The sequence below is a fragment of the Euphorbia lathyris genome, chromosome 9 (assembly GCF_963576675.1).
Source record: "Euphorbia lathyris chromosome 9, ddEupLath1.1, whole genome shotgun sequence".
NCBI lineage: Eukaryota > Viridiplantae > Streptophyta > Magnoliopsida > Malpighiales > Euphorbiaceae > Euphorbia > Euphorbia lathyris.
The window spans coordinates 77,368,945-77,387,924 of record NC_088918.1 but is presented as its reverse complement, the minus strand read 5'-3'; the positions used below and the strand labels follow the sequence as shown (position 1 = coordinate 77,387,924).

The 18,980-nt window shown below is 33.2% G+C and overlaps 1 long non-coding RNA gene across 1 annotated transcript; it reads left to right on the top strand.

The window, feature by feature from the left end:
• The first annotated feature begins 9,674 nt into the window (after nucleotides 1-9,674).
• LOC136207072 (uncharacterized) lies at nucleotides 9,675-11,130 on the top strand. Its single transcript, XR_010676559.1, has 2 exons — nucleotides 9,675-9,817; nucleotides 10,653-11,130. It is a non-coding gene; the product is annotated as an uncharacterized lncRNA (long non-coding RNA).
• Nucleotides 11,131-18,980: the final 7,850 nt, after the last annotated feature.

The window sequence follows — 18,980 nt, the reverse complement described above, 5'->3', positions numbered from 1 at the left end:
TTTTAGGCCCTTTGGTGTATTTATGTTGGTTGGGAAAGTGAAACTAAGGAGGATTCAATGTGGAAAATGTATTTGGGTATGTACACATAATTTTAATCTGTTGCGTTTTTTAGGGTTAAATTGCGTCGATGAAGGTTAAAACTTACATAACATAGTAGCAGTTGAATGTATCCACTGTTATTCAAGTTTAATACATGTTACATCAAGGTTACTGAAACGGTATCCTTTATTTCGAGACAATAAAATCATTAAATTTTGAGTCTAGTGTCAATAAAGTCGCGCTGGTTGAATTTCATCCAGATTGTCACTGGAAAGCTAATGTGGAATGTTCCATTGACCGCCTTTCACGTGGAAGTGCCACGTGGCAGCCTTTCACGTGGAAGACACGTAGAAGTGCCACGTGGCAAGTGGGGGGGGGGGGGGGGGGGTGTGTGGAAATCAGAATAAACAGGAAGTTTGAAAAGAAAATTGGTTGGGGCTTTGAAAGTTTGGTTGAGATGGAAGACTTTTAGGCAAATGAAGATGGAAAAGTGTCCTTACATTGAAATTAAGGATAAATTATGTCTTGACTATTCATTTTTTCCGGGTTACTCAAATTTAAAATTGGATATAAAAAATCACCCAAAGTTTCCGTTTATTATTGAAACAATGATCACGATCAGATCTGAATGGACCTGGGATAATCAGAGAACAGTCAGGGAGGGGTCGGAATCCGGCGTCTTCTTTATGATGTTTAAGTCATTGATGCACTTGAAGGAAGTAAGTTAATTTGAAAGCGGAATGTGTTTGGAGAATATTGCGTCCGTTATGATGTTTGTTAATGAACTATTTATAGACGTTTCGAAACATACATGAGACTGAATATCTTTCCATGTGTAAGTGGTTGATTGGTTCACATACTTTTTTACTTTTCTGTAAGATTCGGCATGTTATTGGGATTAGGAGTTATGCTTAAAGTTTTTTATTGGTACAAGCTTACTCCTTTTATTCCATGTGATATTAAATTCACTTAGACTTTTTTTGAAAGCTCTTTAGGAGTGGGTTCGATTTTTAAGAAGTTGATCCTTATTGCTTACATTACATTCAGCTCACATGTCTACCGCCGTTTTAGAATTTGTAATTGTTACCCTAGTTTTTTAGAAGACAAAAAAAGAGTAGGTAATAATTACTGACTTTTAGTCTTCTTCGTTTATATCTGTCGAAGAAGTGTGATTGATATCCTTACATTTTGCTTCAACTTCCTATCCACAATCTCCTGTAAGTTTTCTACTTTTTGCTTTTATTTTTCACTCATTCCTTTTATTTAGATTTTGTTCCATGGCTCCAAAATCCCGAAAAAGTTCTTCTAAGAAACCCTCTACTTCTTTCCCTGTAAAAACCCCTAAGAAATCTCCTGCTAAAGTTCTTATGATTTCCCTTGTCTAGAAGGATTGTTTGTTTTGAATGAATCAATTTGAATCCTTGTTAAATTTCCTCCAATGTCTGGCTTAAACTGCTTTCTTTTGGAAAAAAAGAATTGCTCTAACTTAGATGTGGATCTGACTGGCCCTGTTTCGATTCTTCTGGTGTCCAAACAAGAAATCAGACAAAGACGTGATCTACTGGTCTGTCAATTCTATACGTCGTCCTTTCTTCGAAAAGAAAGTTCAAAGTGTTAAGAACTTCAAATTGAAGTGGTTTTAGATAAAACTGAATGCTACAAACTCTTGTCTATATTATTGAGGGTTTCCCTTCGCTACAAAGTGGAACGAAATCCCCTGTGATTCAAAGCTGAATCACAGGGGGTTTCATTCTACTTTATATCGAAGGGAAACCCTCGGGAATATAGATGTTCAGCGTTTGCAGCATTCAAGTTTATCCTAAACCACTTCAATTTAAAGTTCTTAACACTTTGAACTTTCTTTTTTAAGAAAGGATGGCGTAAAGAATTGGCAGACTACTAGATCACGTCTTCGTCTGATTTCTTGTTTGGACGCTAGAAGAACCGAAACAATGGGCAGTCAGATTCACATCTAAGTTAGAGCAATTTTTTTCAAAAGAAAGCAGTTCAAGTCAGGCATTGGGGGAAATTTGACAATGACTCAAATTGAATTCATTCAAAACGGTAACAACTCCTATAGGCAAGGGAAAACATGTTTCCCATTTCAAATATTGGGTAAAAATACCCAGAGTACTCGTGGGTGGATGATTGGCTCTTTCGCTCTCTAAAGGTAAACTACCAATCATTTGTCTCAACCGGGGATATTGATTAACAGTTTCATCTAGAATGGTTTGGGTCAAAGTTGAAGGTTGAGAAGGAACTTTTAAGTTCATTGTATGAACTTTTGAAGCAAAAATGTAAGGATAGAAAACACACTTCTTCGACAGATGCAGACGAAGAAGACTAAAAGTCAGAGGGGCATCTAATATCAAGGATAAAGCATGTGGACTAATAAGTATTCTGGATTCCAAAGATATGCTCTTAATCTCAATAACACATTGGATCTTGCGGAAAGGTAATGACACGTGAACTAATCAATCACTTGCACGTGGAAAGGTATTCAGTCACATGTATGTCTCCAAACGTGTATAAATAGTTTGTTAGCAAACATCACAAGGTATACAATATTCACCCATTCATTCAAAGATTCATCTAGCTCCTAAACAAGATAATTTAAATTCGGCAATCTCTTACTTACGGGAATGGAAGTGATAAAGTGTTCGATGAACTCCTTTGACATCTGCTTGAATGATCTGATAGATCCTGACAATAATTGATCATAGCAATAAGTTGTTCAATCCTTCAAAGTTGTTGAAAACAACTGGCACATGAGAGCATCAGTAGTCGTCATTGTCTGGAGGGCCCTGAGAAATTTTCTAACATGAAAATTAAGATCAATCATACTGTTATAATCCTTAAGGAGTGTGATATTTGAATCCTCGAGGCATAGGTTGATTCATAATTTCAGCACTAAGGGAAGTATCCACATCAGTAGTTTCTGGCAATCTTGACTCTAATCCTTCATCATTCATTGCACGGGGAAGCTCCTTTCTAATGAGATTGTATACATCTTCTTTTAAGGAAGTTACCTCCTCTATCTCCGGTCATTGATTTCTACGCTCTGAAGATTTAGATGTATCTGGCCTTTTGTGGTTTGCTTCATATCGGCAATCAAGGATTTGGTAGAATCATGACGAACGCCTCAATGCCGCTTCGGGGATCTGGAGCCTTCAGGCTTTGGAACTTGTTTGGGAGGTGTAGGTGAACGATAATGTCTTCGGTATGATGGACTAATATTCTTCTTTATCGATCCTCCTCTAATAACTTCTCTAATAACTTCAGGATGAGATTCCTCTGAGGCTCCTCTTTTCCTTGGACAAGTTCAGATGATGTGATGTCCTATAGAACAAACTATTAAAACATGTCTATCCACATACCTATGCACATCTCTTGCTTTTTAAAGCTCCACCCTCGTCACCTCCATATGCATCGTATGCTCTGCTTTTAGAATATTCATAGACTCTCGAAGGGAGCCTATATTATATATCAATTGCTTTGTTCGACCATACATAAACCTACGCTGTTCGTGATCTAAAGATCCCAAACTGGCACTGATTTTTTTATCCAAACCTATCAAGATATGCAGAGGTACATCGCATTATTACTAGGACAGTTATAAATAATATGTCAAAATGTTAATATTTAAGTCTGTCTAATACGAGTTGATCATTAAAAAAATATTATCTAAAATGTTTAGTATGTTATTAAAACAATTATAAATAACATGCCAAAATGACTGATTCAATCAACAAACTTATTTGAAAGACTTGTGATAGTTGAATAACGGTCAAATATATCTGTTAAAAAATTATGTTAGATATGGATAGAATCGATCTACTTTGGTAATTTTAAGGGTAAACTAGTTCTTGGCCCGTGCGATGCACGGATTCATCTTAACATATAAATATTAACAAAAATATAATCTAATAATTATAATTAATGATATAAAGGTGCTATATAAATTAAATATTATTATTTTATTTTCATATTTACTTTAAATAATTTTTTTATAGATAAATATAATAATATAATTAAAATTAATATATTATATATTATATTATATTTTTTATCAGTAAAAAATGAGGAAGTGACACCTCAGCTCCATCGTTACTGTTTTATATTATATATAGATATGCAGAGAATTAGAGAGATTTTAGGGATTAATTTAAATTCGGTAGAACTCTTAGATATAATACGAATAAAATAATCTTTTTATAGATAAATATAATAATAATATAATTAAAATTATTATATTATATATTATATTATATTTTTATCAATAAAAAAGGAAAAAGCGACACCTCAGCTTCATTGTTACTGTTTTATATTATATATAGATAGATATGCAGAGAATTAGAGATATTTTATGGATTAATTTAAATTATGTAGAACTCTTAGATATCGTACGGATAAAATAATTTTTTTATAGATAAATATAATAATATAATTAAAATTAATATATTATATAATATATTTTATTATATTTTTTATCAGTAAAAACGAGGAAATGACACCTCAACTCCATCGTTACTGTTTTATATTATATATAATATATAGATAGATTGAATGATTCCATACGATTGGAAAATTTGAACTTCTAAAAAAATTTATTAAAAAAAAAAAAAAAACTACCTTAACTAATTTCAACCTAACTAACATCATATACATCACCTAAGAAGTTCTATATCAGTAAATTTTGACAGCTAATTTCTTTAGCTCCACGCAAAAGAACTGTTGGCTGGAAAAATAGGAAATTAGCATTAAAATTGAATGATATGCCATTAAAATTGGATGAGATAGTAAGTTTCTCATTATTTTTGTATGCTTTTGGTAAGTTTCCAATTAGATTTTTACAATGATAATTTAATGTGAAAAAAGTCATAATTTAATTGATTGTTCCAATTAAATTGAATAAGATAGAAGTTCAGTTTCATATTGTTGTGGTCAACAAAACCTACTGCGAAAGAAATATGTTGAAACGTAATACAACAATTTAGTTATGAAACTAAGGCACTCTTCTTTATTACTTAATTTCAGTATCAATCAGTTCAGTAATTTATCATTACTTATTAAAATTATAATTATTTTTTTTCATTATTATTATTGTTATCATCATTATTAGAACCATTATTATTTTTATTTTAATTATTACTATTTTTAAAGGATTATATTATTATTGTAGTTTCAGTAGAATTTAGTTCAGTTCAGTTCAATTTTTTTCAGTCATAAAGAACAGAGCCTAACAAGCTTTTTGATGTTGAAATTATTAAACTTGACACAAAGAATAGTTATTTAGTTTGATGCATAATTTCACAAAAGAAACATCACAAACAATGAATGACGAGATCTAGAGGGACTAAAAAAGGACATATTAAAGAGACAAATTGAGAGAGTGAGATGCGTTGCAATAAGTCTTAGAAGAGAGAATGAATTAAAGAAATAAAACTTAGGAAATAGAAAATACGAGATAAAATTAGGGAAAAAGATATTTTGATTAAGGGTATAAAAGTAATTTAATAATAAGTGAGGCCATATTTCATGTTTAAGAAGTGAAAATTGATGAGATGTGACCAAGTTGTTATCAGGGTTGACTGGTCATTTCGGTGAGGAAGATTCTTGAAGAGTTTTTTTTTTTTTTTTTGCCTAAACCATACGCAGCCCCCTGAACTTGTCACTTTTAGTCATTTTTCCCCACTTACAGGACGACCCATTTGCCCTTTCAACTATTTAAAAGTGGTATTAGCAACCCCCTATTTTCATTATAACGGAAACAATTATGACATTTCTCATTGCAAGCACCAAGGTCATAATAAAAAGGGTTGTGCACTACTAAAATAAGCTGCAAATGAGGTTAGTATAGACAATACATTCTCTTGTAAAAATTGCATATATGGTTATGCACTACTAAAACAAGATGCAAATGAGGTTATATATATGCAGGCTAGTTCCAATACTTCCATGAACACTTGTACTAATGTTGGAATTTCATTTTGTTTCCGTTATAATGAAAATAGGGGGTTGCTAATACCACTTTTAAATAGTTGAGGAGGAAAATAGGTTGTCTCGTAAGTTCAGGGGGCAAAATGACTAAAATTGACAAGTTCAGGGGGCTGCATATGGTTTAGGCCTTTTTTTTATAATAAATTCTTGTTTTTATTAAAAAAAAATAATAAATTCTTGAAGAGTTACACTTCAAGCAAAATGGAGCAACTATAATCTATTGTAATAATAGCTAAAGAAATCAACTTTCCAAAAGTTTTGTTCTTCATGGTAGAAGCAAACACATTGATGTAAAGTACCTTTACCTAAAGGAGTGCAGTGTGGAAGGAGATATTGACGTGAGAAATAGTAGCGATGCACTCGAGGTGATCCCTACTACAACTCTACAACTGACGGATAAGTGTACCTCGTCGTTATCAAGTAATAAATTTGGTTAAGTCCAGGTATCGAATCCACGAGATTTGTACCCACAAGTATAAACTACTCGAATCTATACGTTATCTAGGTGGTGAATACTTTAGGTTTGTTGGGTAACAACTATAATCTACTCCTAAACTATAGGTGAGATAGTTTTCATGTGTTTCATGCCCTTATGGGGTGATACGAATGACGTTAAGTTACAATACATGAGAAACAATATTTCAGAGTATATATGAGCAACAATTTACTCTTGCAAAGATGATTATATGCAAATCGACCAACTCCATGAAGTTCTTAGGTCGTGGTTCACTCTTAAGGCGACTCTAATTCTTAGGTTGAGCAAAATAGGGCCCATAAGTTCCGTGGCTTGTCAATTCCTATGATTTTTGGGTTGTCAATTCCGGTAAGGCAACACCTATATGAATCCTAATGGATTTCGGAGTTCGTAATCAACCTACACAATAATCAATTATGAGAATCAAAGCAAGGAATAAACATTAACAAGTATAGTGAAACTGAAATTTGTAAACCATATACTATAATTGTGAAAAGCGTAAATGCGGAATACAACCGAATCTAGACATAGGAAGAGTACAAACTAGTTAACAAGGAAAAAAGAAAGAAGAATCAGCCCTTAGAACTAACTAACCGGACTCAAGGTTGTCGCTTCGGATTTGAAGGTGGAACTCTCGAGTTTGGGGAATGCGGATGGAACGTAGCTTCGTCGGGACAACGAGAAAATTACAACAAGCTCTCAAGGTGTAAGAAACTTTATTACATGAAAAACTGAATACCTAATTGAGTGCTAAGCACTCCTATTTATACACAAATCAAGCTCGGGGTATAATCATAATTTACAAAAGCCTTTTGAACGTTTACACCATAATGCTGAAAATATGGGCCACTCGACGTGTGGAACATGTCACACGCCGAGTGACTTGATTTTCTTCTTTATGGCAACTTTCACACACTTGGAAGAATTGACTGTTTAGACTGACTTCATCCACTCGATGTGAGAAAAGGTTCCACACGCCGTGTGGACCAGCTTCTGCCCCTTTGTGATCGTTGATTATATCACTCACACGCCGAGTGGTGACCTACACGCCGAGTGGTGTGTTTGTTGACTAGGGAGCAAAGACTTGGTTGATTTCGTTGACTACCGTTAATTCAGTTGCTTTGCCCCCTTCTTACTTCCACACGCCGAGTGACAGTAAAAAGGAGCTATTCCATATGGTGCACAACTAGTCTTTGCATGGTTTTCCATTTGTCTCGTATGTTTTGCGTGCATTCTTCAAGTCTGCAAAATACAACCATTAAAACTTGAGATTACTTGATTTATTTATTTATATTTATTTGCAATGAAACGGGGCTTGGAATACTAAATTTAATTAAAAGTACGCATTTTTATTACACCTTGTTGATTTATTGAATTATGCAAAAAACTTAAATATTAAACGTCATTATTAGGTCAAAAATAAACCGTATTCACTCTAAAAGATAGGGATAAAACGTCCTTATTAGATATCAATTCTATGTACTAGAAAAGCAAAGAGAAGATAACATATATATTTACAAAGCCTATCAAAATGACTGTCTTTAAACAGCTAAGGGGGATGCTTGGAGTTCGCTCAATGAATTAGTTCTTAAACTAATGTTTGCAACATAAGTTTAAAGGAGGGATTGTTGAGACATGTACGGAAGTTGAGAAAATGTTATATTATTTATGAAGTAGTGGTAGTTCTCTATTTAGTGGTTTGTTAGTGGTCTGTTAGTAGTGGCTATCTTTTCGATTTTTTCGATAATTTCAGTTGTGCAATAGCTATATATAAAAAGCTCTTGGTTGTACGAAATTGGTATCGTAGAATAACAAAATCCAGTTCATGGTTCACGTCTTCCTCTTCTATCAGGATTTTACCCCTATAGTGACCTCACAAGCTCTATGGATTAGGTTGTCCCTTTGAACCTAAATCTTAGGATCTCCAGTCAACAAAGTTGGATTTTCCTTCATATAGAACCTTAAATCTTAGTTAGCTCCAGTCCCATTCTTTTTTATGCATTTTCAACTTGATATCAGTTTATCCATTTGGTTAGTGGATCTGTGATAGTATCCTTTGATTTTACAAAATCATAACTCCCATTAAAATCAGTTATCTAACAATGTAGAGATAACTGATCTCCATGGAAGTCCATCCTAACCTCCACCATATTTACTCTAGCCACATTTGACCGACCACGTTTGAGACTTTCTTCCCAGTTCATCTGTTATCTTTCTAAATTTGTACGCTAACAATGAGCTCCTCAACAATCATTTTTTTTTCTGTTTATGCTTAGGGTAATTTTTGAAATCTTTCCATCCAGGTGACAATTTTTCTATTATTGTAGACACTTGAAAATATTCACTAATTACCATATGTTCAACATGTATTTCATGGATAATGAGTCGTAATTCTTGCACCTGACCTACAACCTTTTTAGAATCTATCATTATAAAATTCAAGAATTTCCCAATTAAGAATTTCTTAACACTTGCATCCTTTGATTTATACTTATGATCCAAAGATTTTCACAATTCTTTTGCCCTTTTTTGACACTATAAACATTATAAAGTGCATTAGTTAAACCGTTTAAAATATAATTCTGGCTAAGGAATTCAATTTATTTCCATGCCTCGACAACATTGAAGATGGTAACAATATCTACTTCATCCTCTCTAATAATAAAAGGATTGTCCTTCAAATATTTTGCAAGCTTGAGCATTGTTAAGTAAAATAATATTTTCTATTGTCATGTCTTGAAATTCACACTGGTAGATTTCTCTAGCTTTTCGTTATGCCTAAGAGGCGTTGCCACTAGTAAACATCATATAATATGTTTAGAAAAACAGTAATTAAAAAAATTGAATAAAAACCTGAAATTAATGTTTGTTAAAGAAATTAATTAACGTTTGTTCAAACAAATTAATTATTGTTCTTTTATATTTTATCAAAACATTAGGAAGATTGAGGTAAATTAGGAATCTAATTACTTTGACTTATTATTTAGGAAGTTAAGGTAATTTAGAATTCTAATTTCTTTTCCTTTTGCTTACACGCCAATCTTAGAACAGTCAACAACAATAAATTTATTGTACAGTCAATAGTCAACCACAATCAGCCAATTAATCACCATTATTGCTAGTTATTACTTACCTTGTATTGTGTATAGCTTTGTGTATAAATAGGTTCTAATCTTCTTTTTTAATAGGGAATATAGAGTTTATTTCTCTCTTTTTGTTCTAAACATAAACAACCATTTGCTATGTTTTCGCCTCCTCCTTCTCTTTTGACAATGCTGCAACATCCTAGAGAAGACATCGAGGTTTTTCATCGCTTTACTCTTTTACATACTTTTTCCATTCTTATTTCATTAGTTGTTAGCTATATTGTAGGGACAAACAAATGTATATTACAAACAAATGTATATGGACACGTACACAAAAATGAATAAGAGAAATTTTATTTTTAAAACATAACTTTTCCAAAATACCATTAAAACAAAAACACAAATATGGGTAACATTAACATAACATTATAATTATTGAATAAAAGCATATTTAGTTCCTATAATATCCAAAATCTTATCATTCGACCTTATTATATCATTTGGTCTCTAAACTAATCGTATAGGTGGTATTTAACTCATTTTGTGTAAAAATTTAAATTATTTACCAATTTTTGTCACATAACACAAATTTTGACACGTGACAAATATACTATAGACTTAATATGTGTATAAATAATAAAAAAAATAATTCATTATTTATTCACATATTAAATATATATGAAAAAATTAAAACAATTTCTATTTGTACATGTCACTATGTTAAAAATAAAAAAAAATCCTTTAATTTTTCATTCAAATAATACCACACATATGGCCAAATAGAGGTATAATATTATAATTATTATTTGAAACCTATCTATGCCAATTGTATGTTTCGTGTCCATGTGACCCTGACCCTTTGGGGCGCCAGTGAAAAATTGCTCATTTTATTTTCATCTTCTTTTGTGTCTGTGTCCATATAAAAAATTGTCCGTTTAATTTTCATTTTGATTTCTCCATTCCTTAAAAGTTTATGTTTTAAAAATAACATTATGTACCAGTGTTTTAGTGTGCAACATATGTTGAAACTTTCAATCTTCATTTTTAATAGAAAACCATAGCAGAAATGAATGCACGATTGCTGGAGGAAAATGAGAAGTTGAAAGATGAAAATCAAAAGCTTGAAGAATCCATTGCAAAAAGCGAAGAGAAAGCGGCGAATCGGGAGAAGGAATATGAACAGATCTTTGATTTGTATAATGAACTACAACAGACATCAGATCACAGGAGTCTGAAATCACAGAGTTGAAGGAGGCAATTAAGGTTTGGGAGCGGGCAGTAGAAGGTTGGGAAATACAGATGCAAAGACTGGTGGCAATGTTGGAAACCCTATCAAAGGAGGAAGTTGAGATATCGTTTAAACAAGTTGTTATTCTTAGTTGAGTGTAGATGAAAGTAGTGGTGTTAATTATCGAATTATGTCACATTTATGTTTTTTTAATCTCGGATTGGTGTTAAATGAGTCAATTTTAGTTCAACTAAAAAACTTATGTGTTATAATTGTGATAGCTTAGTCGGATTAGTATCGATTTCGTATTGTGTTTTGGGTTATGTCATTTTATTATATTGCTATTTTAAAGGTAAAATTTAAAAATATTAGAGGATATATCAATATTTACAAATATTTCATGCCGTTTTTGGATTAACAGGTTAACCAATCATCTAAAAGTTCTGATAATACCATGTCGAATTCGTTAATGAGTTTACAAATTAAATGCAATTTTATTATCTGAGTTGTCTTTGCAGATAATAAATATATTTTTCTAACATTTATTAATTAAATTCTAATGTACAAATATGGGAGAATGTGATAATAATTTTAATTTTTAATTATTCATATCATTTTAAATTAGATCAATTTTAATCCAATCCAAAAATTTACGTATTGATTTTGTGTCAATTCAAAATTGACTTGTTACCTACTAAGCTATATCCAAATACTATAATTATATATTGATTCTGTGTGGTGTAATCCGGTTATATAAATAAAATTTCCATCCCCACATGAAAATATTTAAATAGTTTTGAATATTGTAAAATGTAGACTTGTTCATAGATTGGGATTAGCCAGTTTCTGGCCGGATCCAATGATATTTTGGTAAAATAAATCCTCAGCCCAAGCCCAGATTAACCTGCTGTTAATTTAGATGGGTTCAGACTTAAAAATCAAATACCAACCTAAAAACTATATATGATTTTTAATAATAAAAAACAAAATTCATACTTAAAAATAAATATTTCATATATAAATGTAATAATTAATAACCGGGTCGGGTCGGGCTAGCCCATATTATTTTTATAAATTTCAAACCCATCAAAAAATGGGTGGGTTCTAGCAGGTCTAGGCTGAACTAAGCCTAAAGTCAATTTTCTTATCCAAACCCGACCCAGGAAAATACCCGAATCCATAAACACATCTAGTAAAATATGATAAATACCATTGGTGGGACAAAAACTTCTTTGCTAAGAATGCTAATATGGTTTACTTGAAAATATAATTTATAAGTTTTTCATGAAATCCTTAGGTACTGTTTGGTATGATGTAATGCAATGTAATGTAATATAATTAAAACTGTAATGATGATTCCATTACAATGTTTGCTTGGCAAATTTCTAAAAAAAAATTAGTGAAATGAAATTATGATACTTATATTTATATTTGTTTCGTCAGATATAGTTAGAAACTTCAATTATTCTCAAATTTTCATATGCGTGGAAATATCATCCATATATGATGGTTAAAAGCTTGTTAAGTTTTGTTCGTTTATTCCGTTTTCGCGTTTTCACGTTTTTTGCATTTTTTGCATTTTTAGTTTTTCACGTCTTTTTCCATTTTCTGTTTCCGCATTTTCACATTTTCCTTATCTGTCGCGTTTTTCTCATTTTTTTGTTTTTCATGTTTTTTCTCGTTTTTCATATTTTTCCATTTTTTTGTGTTTTCCATTTTCACATTTTCCCCGTTCTTCGCATTTTTCATGTTTTTCTGATTTTATGTTTTACAGTTTAATAAAAATTGTGGATAATAAATATAAATAATAAAAATATATATATTTGAACTAGTCGTAATGAGAATTCATGTCTATTATTTATATAATCCCCATTAAAATTTGTGAAGAAAAATTGATTGATGTAATTGTGAGTCCATTACGACAAAACAATAGACTAATCCAAACATAGTAATGAAGATCCATTGTAATGGGCATTCCATTACAACATTCATTACAGCGTACTAAACGACATCTTAGTGTTTGAACGGAGAAAATTTTATTGTATAGATGGTGTAGCACGTCATCTGTATTCAATGTATCAAGTTATAATTTGATATCACATTTTTTTTTTGTTGCATAGTTAGAACAAGAACGAAAATGACAAAGAGAAATGGAATAAGGTGCAAAATATTCATAATGTTTATAGCCAAGAGTAATTTTACTCATAAAGTCTAAAATTGTGCAATTTTACTCCTAATATTGGCAGTCAAGAACAATTTTACCCCTAACGTTATCAAATTGGATCAATTCTGATACGCATGATTTAGAACAGTTCAATAACCACACTTACGAAGATGAAAAGCTCCTAAATAGATTTTCGAATTGAAAGATAAAGGATGTGTTTTCTCTACAAAAATATTTTTCAAATATTGAAAGAGAAGAAAAGAACGTGTAGAGAAGTAATCAACTTTGGCTCCATATCACCGATGTAAGAGGTTATTACACCAGAGGAACAATCTTCATTATTCCACGAACTAAGAGCGCACACCGAGATCAAAGAGGGGGCGACGACTAGGGTGTAGGATGCAGAGTTAATATTTGCCTTTTGCAGTATCTCTGATTATAGTGTTATTTTGTTCTCTTGGGTTTAGCCTCCATTGTTATCTATTTATAGCTAGACTAAATCTAAACCCTAACCCTAACCCTAAACTGATTAGGTTATGGGCGGACCATAAATGGATTAGTAAATGGACCAGAGCCTGTTTACTCCATTTATTCCTACAATTAATTCTTACCACATAACACAAATTTTGACACGTGACATGTATACATGACAATTTTTTTTAATTTTTTTTTATATAAACTTAATATGTTTATAAATAAGAAAAAAATTAATTCATTATTTATCCAATTAAATCTATATAAAAAATTAAAATAGTTTTTACATGTACACGCCACATGTCAAAAATTAACAAATCCTTACTTTTTTTTCATTTAAAATGAGTTAAATGTGACTTATATGAATACTTCGAGTCAAACGATACCATATGAATCAAATGACAAATTTTTAAATACCACATGTGTCAAATAAAGGTTTAATCCAACAATTATCAGTTGTAACCTATCTATGATAATATTTGTGTGTTTCGTTTCCATGTCCTCAAGCCGACCCGGAGCCTTGAATCATTGAGTGTCAGTGGAAAATTATATGTTTCATTTTCATTTTGTGTCTATGTCATTTGTAACAAAAAAAAAAAAAAACTTTGTTTCATTTTTCATTTTGATTTTTACATTCCTTAAAAGTTTATGTTTTAGAATTAACATTTTTCTATATCCGCCTTTAGGTGTGCAACATATGCTGAAACTTTTAATATTCATTATTAATAGGATGCCATAGCCGAAAGAATGCATGGTTGCGGGAGGAAAACCAGAAGTCGAAGAAAAGTAAAGGCTTGAAGAATCTATTGCAAAAAGCAAAGAGAAAGCGGTGAATCGAGAGAAGGAATTTGAACAAATGTTTCATTTATACAATGAACTACATTAGATGTTGAGATCACACTGATACAGGATAGGCTCAGTCAAAGGCAAACAACCTTTTATTGTAAATATTAGCCTATAATTAGTTAGTTAATATCTTATATTTAGTTAGCTATTATCTTGTATTCAGTGGCGGAACCAGGACTCCGAATGACCCGGGGCTCAAACATATCAATAAAAAAATTTCAAAACGTAAAAAAAAAAATCAAAATTTACTGTGCAATTTACCGTAAATTTTCAAAGTCCAACCCGTTAGGGCTCGGCAAAAATTTTTTAGCCTCCAACGCATTAAAACTGTAGAAATGTTATCATTTTTTTTAGAAACTAGCATTGAACTAATAGAAAATTAAACATGTTTACTTTTTTTAATGGTAATGACATAATAAAAATGAATATTAGATATGTTTATTTTTTTTTGTAAAGACATATTAAAAATGAATTCAAAAGTGTTATGAAAATAAAAATAAAAATAAAGAGTTCATTTAAATTAATAATGACAACATGTTTTTATAATTATTGAAAAATAAAATTAACATAAATAAAAATTTTTAAAAAAAAATGAGACTGAAGGGAATTAAACACAAGACCTTTTAGACAAAAACAAACATACTTAACCATCTCATCTATCTTTATATATTGTAATAATAATACATAGAGTCAATATAATTCTCTCCAAAATATTACGAGACACCGTTACTAATTTTTTTTCTCAATTCTCGGGCGGCCAGCCGGGGCTCGAGCCCCGACCAACCCCCCTAGTTCCACCCCTGCTTGTATTTATATTTAGATTAGTTTATCCCATGAAGAAGCTGCCTATTGAAGTTTATCTCATGAATTGGAACATCACGTTAATGCAACCGAAGTTTATCTCATGAAGAAGATGCTTATCGAAGTTGTCAATCCAGTCTATAGGATCTGGAAACAATAGGATCAATATGTTGGATGTGATTAACCAAAAAACAAAACGAACACAGAAAATATGCGAACAATAAAAACAGAAAATTAAAAGGAAAGAGTTAGACAAATATGAGGCCTGTATTAACAATTTTCTTAAGACGATGTCGTCGCTATTAACGATCGTCTCCCAGGATACAACAGATTACGCAAGCAAACTCAAACCGTGTGTAGGCTCGTTATCACTAGAGTAGGAAAACCAGAACAGATAAAGAGTTTTTTCAACCAAACTTCAACAACTCATGAATTTGACAATTGTTGCCGCCCATTTTCATAGTAAAATCGAGTCACAATTTCGTCCATTTTGTTGTCTTTAGTATCACTTTAGTGTTAATTTTGTTAAATTTCATTTTAATTCACAATTTCACACACCGTCATGTAATTTTAATTTAATTCACATAGTTTTTAATTAATTTTTACACTTTCACACACCCTCACGAGATTGAAAATTTACCCAAGTGAGTTACAAGACAAGAACGAGGGAACATTACGTGAAAAGACGACAAAATGGTGGCTTTTGGACAATCAGGTCCTAAAGCAACAGATTCGCACAAATGCATTGCCATAGGCTGAAAGGCATGCTGAAATCTGTCCCAGAGACAGGTCTCGGCGAGACCTATATAGGTCTCGGTGAGACCTGCTGAAATTGGCCAAAATAGCCAATTCCAGGGGCAGGTCTCGGCGAGACCTGTCTTCCTCCGCAACTTGCACCGGGCGGCTCCTCTTCTCTATACAAGCCCATACCCCTCTTCCATTTTATTTCTCAAGGCCATTTAATGCATAATTTCAGTGTTTTGGAAGCTACCAATCATCAAAATCAGAATTCTACCTTGATTGGAGCAAGATTTGGCCTATAAATAGAAAAGATTTGAAGAAGAAAGTTACACTTTTTGCATCCTTATGCATAGAAACTTCATAGTTGTTGTAGCTAAGCTTTGGGCATTTGTCATTACTCTTGTTTTAGTTGATTTTTGTAGTTCTTAAAGTACAATTTCTTGTTTTAAAGTCATTTCCTTCTAGTTTTCTAAGTTAATTTCATATTTAATCAAAAGTTTGTTCATCTTTCATTGCTTTATCTTCTACTTTCAATGAGTTTCACTTCATTTCACTTTATTTCAAGTTTCATTTCCCCAATGACCATGAACTAATTCTTCCCTACTAGGGATGAGGGGAATCTTTCTAATGTTTTGAGTTAAGTTAGAAGTCGATTAGATAAACACCTGGAAGGAATTCGATTTAAAAGAACTAAAAACGTAAGCTTAATCTATATTTCAGTTAATCGCTTTTTATTCACCATAGTAACAAGAGGTTAACGGAAAACTACATTCTTAGACTCGATAGCAAATCGATGTGGTTTCTAGCATTACATTGCTAGGATTTCTCATTGAACTTAACGCTTTCTTATCGTATTTAAGTAACCATTTGCCCGGTTAAGTGAATAGGAGTGAAGACATAGAACGAGGTGGTCTAAGGTCTTAGCACCGAGTTTCCTTTAGAAATCACCATCTTTAGAAACACGAATTTCTCTTCGGTGTCTTATTTCAATCGATTTCATTGATTCAAGCTTAGAAAGTGAACCCGATTCCCTAGCGTTTTACTCCATTGCTTTAATAACAAAAGTTTTTCGTAGATATAAACAACCCAAATCTCTTTTATTCAATCGTTTAGACTTCATAAACCTGTGGATAGTTAATGATTGTGCGGAATCCCTATGGGATCAATCTTTATATGTAAGTATACTGTATTACTTGGTACGATAGAGTGCACTTGCTCTTAAAAGCACGTATACGTTTTATACGCATCAACAATCCATTCTATATAAATAGAACTCGAAATGATATGTCTTTTCACGAACGAATACGACTATACATGGACAGACACGATTATTTATGTACGAACATGATTGTTCATGATGGACACAACTATTCATGAAAGGAGGTGTTTGTTGGTATATAAATTAATGTATAATTTTATTCAAAATTTTCCAACAATCCCCCACATGAATAAAATTAGAAACGAGACGATTAGGACGTGATGATAACTTTCTACAGCTGCATAGGATAGGTAGCTAATGTGCCATTCCCTTGTGAAAGTATATTTACTTTACTGGCTGACTAGTAGACGCGATGTCTTTGAACTATTCTGCCGTTTGTGTAAACGATGATATACCCCACACAGATACCAACATAACACAGTATAAGTTCTTATGGTTATGTTCGTTATGGCCATAAACATCATCTGGTTCTGCGAGAGTTTAAGAGAACTAGGCCCTACTAGTTTCATTTGAAGCGACCCCACTTCACTCTGACATAGGTGATTTATTTGCTGAGAATACTGACGCACAATGTATCATTAAAAGCATATAGCTTAACCTTTTCCCGTTTGTGTCACTGTTTACATCTAGGAATGGACGAGGGTTTAACCCCCACAATGAACGCACAAGGTTTATGCAATTAGGTTGTCCCTTTGAACCTAGATCTTGGGGATCTCCAGTCAACTAAGTAGGGTTTTCCTTCACATAACGCCTCTTCTCTAATGGGCTTTAGTCTCATTCCTTTCGATGATTTTTCAGTTTGGTCTCGGTTTAACCTCTAAGTTAGCGGATTCGTTGTTTTATCCTTTGATTCTATAAAATCAACTAGAATGACACTCGTTGAGATCAATTGACTAATGGTGTTAACACAAGGAAGCTTTTCTACCCGAGTTCATCATTTATAAGCTTTTTATACCGCATGTTTACCAATTGATATGATATATTTCTTCGATTCCATCATTGTGACGTTGACTTTCATAAATTAAATCTAGCTTAAACTAGAAGCTTTTTATACCACATATTTACCAATTCATCTACAAGTGTCGAACTCAGCTAGATAACATCAATGCTCAGATTTGTCAATTTACTTGAAGTTGATTTGTCATTTTTAATTACTAACTTAAACTAGAAAGTGAAGAAGTAATATTTGATTGTCTTATGAATGAGTGGAGAGGCTAAGATGTCGGATCCCCATTGTAGACACCGAGTCGGAGGACCTATGACGAAAACCTGGAAACAAGACGGTTGAAGCGATTGATTCCGGAATTTTGAAAAACAAAAAAATAATAAGTACGTAATAAGGAAGAAAGAGTTACGGCGGGTCGCTGTTGCCGATGGGGTGGCTCGCGAATGCTTAGCGGCAAGGCACGCGCTCGGCGTCCGCACGATGCGCGGGCCCGGGGGCGCGGAGCGCTCTCTCGTTGGCCTCGGGGCGTGCGCGCCCGGCAGCACGGAACGCGCGTTCGACGGCCGCGACGCGTGGGCGCCCGACGGCACGGAACGCGCTCGACGGCCGCGGGGCGTGCGCGCCCGACGGCACGAGACGCGCCCCGGCGGCCGTTGGGCGAGCGCCTACCGACGTCGGGCGAACGCCCAACGGCAGTTGGGCGCGCGCGCCCAACTGTTGTTGGGCGATCGCCCAACAATGTTGGGCGATAGGCCAACGTGAGGTTGGGCGGCCGCCCAACCCCCTTGGGCGACGCCCGATTCTTTTCGGGCGTCGCCCATTCCGCCGGGGATCCGTTTGCCTATAAAAGGCACAGATCCCCATGCAAAGGAGGAAGAGGATTTTTGGAGCCTTTCTCACTCTAGACATTTTTAGAGAGAGAAAGTGATTTTTTTTGAGAAAAATATTTTTTTCCTCAAA